This window comes from Camelus ferus, chromosome 14, assembly GCF_009834535.1.
Source record: "Camelus ferus isolate YT-003-E chromosome 14, BCGSAC_Cfer_1.0, whole genome shotgun sequence".
NCBI lineage: Eukaryota > Metazoa > Chordata > Mammalia > Artiodactyla > Camelidae > Camelus > Camelus ferus.
Window position 1 is genome coordinate 28,263,932 of NC_045709.1, and position 4,486 is coordinate 28,268,417.

A 4,486-nucleotide genomic window follows, 5' to 3' on the forward strand; every position below is an offset into this window, starting at 1 on the left:
TGGACCGGAACTGAGTAATAACTTTTCCCATGTGGAACTGTACTCTAAGTACTGTGGAATCACATGGGAGGAACAGTGGATGCAGATGGGGCAATCAGGGAAGGCTCCCTGGACGAGGAGAGGGCTAGAGTGAATGTGGAAGTTCAGTAGGGATTGCCACATGAAGGAGGGGAGGGGGATATTTCAGGAAGGGAGTTAGTGATTATAACACATTCTGGGAAGTGCATTCTTTCTACAAGAGTCAACCGATAGTCACTGTTGAAGGAAGAATAGAGGTATGGCTAGATCATGATTGCCCCAAGTATAAGGATTGAAAATAGAAACCATCATGAGCAGGTTGGCATTTTAAGAACTGGCATTTAGGCCCAAATATGGAGAATCGATGGGTGAGGGCAAAGTTAGAAGCCAAGATAATAATTAGGAGACCATTGCAGTGATCAGCTGAGGAACCATGAGGATCAGCTAAGGCAGTGATGACGAGATGGAGGAATACCAAAAAATGAGGTAGGATTGTCAGGATCTGAATATGGAGGATGGGGAACATTTAAATGCTAAAGATGGCATCTGAAACATTTACCCAAATATTTAAATGGTAGTTACATTGGGCATGCTAAACAAACAGAGGCAGACTCATGGATGTACTGTCATTGAGGCGGGCGTGGGATAGTTAGTGACAACAGCTGGTTGGCAGACACGCACCTAACTGAGAGATAAGGTTATAAATATGAGTTAAGGTTTCATGAATCATAGTAGCAGATGAAGCCACCAGGTCTCAAAACAAAAAAGAATTATATTACCTGGGAAGATTTGATTAGGGGACATACTTATTAGTGATTTAACCGCATACAATATAGTTTTCAGAAAAGAGTGGCCTTATTGCTTAATCCATGAGCTATTAGGTTGTGAGAGAGTTCAGACTGGCAGTAATTTTTTTCTAAAGAAATAACTTTGGAAATACTTTATTTTACTTACCAACTTACTAGGATAAATGATGGACTATATATAGTACAGTAGACAGAGTGAGGTAGCTCTGAATTCTATTCCCTAAAACTCCTAATAAGGCACACAAACATTGGCAGTAGGTTTTAGGTTTTTTTTTTTAATTTGGGGGGCAGTAGTTTTTAATTGCTTTACTAGGAGCCACATAACATAGATCTGGTAACATTGGTTGTAAAATTAAAGGCATTTAAACTGTGAATCATAAAGAGAACAAAGGACATAATCAAAACTCGTATAAGTCTGCAATACCTTTGAGCCTCTAATGAAGTTTGTATTTTGACTAAGTTCTCTTACATAGACATTCACATCCATGTAATTGTGACAATAATATTTTCTGCCATATGCAGTGGCTGTTACTGGAAAAGTTTAAGGCTAGAATTTCAGATTGGTCAAAATAATTGGTGTGCATTCATATGAACGGATTTCTCATCAGCATAAGAATATTTTCTGTTATGCAACAGAATTGATAGAAAGAATTGTTTAAATCCTCAGTAATAAATAGTGAAGACAGTCTAAGATAATAGTAAAGAAATAACATTAAATGTACTTAATAGTCTAAAGCTCAGTGGATTTTCAGTGTTGGTCAGGAGTAAGCATAGACTGGGAGACAGAATAATTGTGTGAAATGATTGTATGAAGGTTCCAGGATGTCTCTCTACCAAACAGATTTGTTAACCTGTCTAGAGTCCAGTTCTTATCTCTACGGTAAAGATGGCGGATACGTCTCTTTGACCCACCAGGTTCACTTTCCACCGTTGTCCACTCTGCTGAGGGAGGCAGACCTGGAACATCTACCCCAAGCTTTACCTCACTGAGTTCCTTAACCATCTGAGTTAGGCAGGTGCTTGCCTCGGGAGAAGCTGAGAGGGAGGGAGCCGGTGGTGAGGATATCCACCCCTCAGTTCCCACCCTCTGATGGCGCCTCGTTCCAGCAGCTGGCTCATCAACAGGTCTTTGTCTTCCAGAGGAGACCCTCTCTGGAATTTCTTTCCTTCTTGTCTTCTCCTTCCCTTCATCTTTTTGGGTGTTGGTTGTGGGAAAAGCTAGCCCCTGGCTTTTGCACTACCCTTTGTGGTATCCTTCCATCTTACCTTGCCCACAGTTGTCCTTTTGTAAATAAAGCCTCCCTACATTATCCCATTTGAGTTCCACCTTTATCCTGTGTCAGGTCCTGATGGATACAGTGGTCTCTAGAATTCCACCCAGGAAAAGTATTCATTGTTTCCGTGGGTTTTGAACCACTGTCATCAGAGTAAAACCACTAGCGAGTCTGTTTAGGAGAACAGTTACTGTAGATGCTTCTTTGCATCTCAGTGGAGTGACACCTCTTACCAATTTCATTTTAAATATTGACAGAGCAGGCCTTAGACTGGTTCATCTGTGATACTTTTAGACAGTCTGAGAAGTTTTCTATTCTATATATATAAAGAGAGAGAGTGGGGGGGAGACAGGGAGAGAAAATCAGTGATTTACTGGGAAACGCTCCCTGAACTGACAGAATGGAGCAGCTCTTCTGGTATTTGTGCAGATTTTTGTATAACTGCACAGGACAGTTTCTATTTCAGTGATTACTAGCAGCATGCAATTTCCATAGCCTCACCTCCTGGTTTGGTTGCTTAAAGTCACAGTTTCTGTTTGGGGTGGCTCCCTCAGATTAAGCATGGCAGCAGTTAATTAGTCCAAGTCTTCACGGGAATCTACTTCCTAAAACAAACAGACGTGTGCAGACCCTAACATGTACACATTTTCCTGATGTACCGTGTAGCGCGTCGTCTCGTGCACCGTCTGTGGCTGTCACCTGTGTCTGACTCCCGGAGGGAGACTGAGTTCTCGCGGTCGCTCACCCTAATTGGAGGGTGCGTGGCGTGGACGTGGTTTTCATAACCCAGACCAGACCTGCTGGCCTCCCAGGGGCTCAGCTCTGCTAGGGTGCTGCGTAGAGGAGGGGTGAGTTCACCTCCAAAAGTTAAGATGTTTTCATAAGATTTCTTTATAAAATTGGTCCACAGAAATGTAACTCGGCCTTCTTTACAATTTTTATCATCTACTATGGAGTCAAAAACCAACCAACCAACCAAACAGAAAAAAACAAACAGTATTTGTTTCATAGGAAGTCAGTTTTGTACAGAAAAATAATCACAAATATGACCATAGATTAGTCAGTTGTCTGGTTCATTTATTTATTCAACAGATTTTACTGAGCTAGGCAGTGAGGATATTATTACGTTTAAAACACGTATACTTATTCTCCAGGTGATGATAACAGCAAATGCATATAACATTCAAGTAAACACATAGTTAAAGTCAAAGAGCAGAGCTCTTAGACGCAGAAAGCAGAGCCATCTAACTCCAAATTAGGCTCCCGGATGAAGTGCTGTCAAGAACTGAAGGATGGGCTCTCCTTCTGACATGGTCTAGTCAACTGGAAAATGTGTGCCTCTGTCAAGTAGTGGGAGTTAACAGATAAATTAAAGTGAACATACAAAACATTACACGCTTAAAACACAATTTAAACATGTAATATCATGAGTGAGGGTGGAACAGATGAGGACAGACTCAGGTAGCACCTGGAGTTAGAAAAGGAGTAGAATTTACGTGTGGTGGTTGGGGGTGAGCTGAACTGAAGTTTGTGCAGATTCAAAATGTAGATCAGATTTTAAAAAGCCTCAGTAATTACCCAGGCTGTTTCTTCACCTGGAGGTTGATTTTTAAATCTCTTAAGGCTTATGTAATACAGTCTCTGATCCAGGGAGATACACTCTCCTACAGAGAGTTGTTTTGCCTTAGAATGATTAATGTGGAAAAGATTCATTGAGTTAAAAATAAACTTTCTTTTTGTAAAGATCTCTGGTTCCAAAAATATACAAATGAAATTAGATCTTTTGTGTAATAATATTAGCATAGAAAATATTATTTTTCTCCTTGGGTAAGAAGAAATTTACAGTATTACCACAAGTAAAAAGCAAGTTGCAAATCCACCATAAATTTGGAAAATATTTGACATTTCTGCTGTGTTCTGGTTTATGCAACTGATGAGACACTTAGCAGGTATTTGATTAACTAATTCAATTTTTAGCATCTAAAATATGACAGGCACTACACTAATGCTAGGAATATAAAGATAACAAAAACCTGGTTTCCATCCCCCAAATCTCATATCCCATCATTAATGCAGGATTAATAGGGCATTGCGGAAGAGGCTCCCCCCGACAGCTTTATTGGGATGTAATTGACACATAACCATTGTGTAAGTTTAAGGTGTACAATGTGATGATCTGATACATGTATATGTTGTGAAATGATTACCTCAATAAGGCTAGTTAGCATTCTTTACCTCACATAATGACCATTTTGCTGGTATTCGTGATGTTGTTGCTATGGTGAGAACATCCAAGATCTGCTCTCACAGTAACTGTCAGGCATACAGCACAGTGCTGTCAGCTGTGAACACCATGCTGCTCTTCACGTCTCCACAATCTCTTCCTCC

At 40.4% G+C, this 4,486-nt stretch overlaps 1 protein-coding gene across 1 annotated transcript in view; it reads left to right on the forward strand.

The window, feature by feature from the left end:
- The window catches only part of FAM155A (family with sequence similarity 155 member A), a 536,157-nt gene that overhangs the window by 64,860 nt on the left and 466,811 nt on the right, over positions 1-4,486 (forward strand). The window lies entirely within an intron of this gene.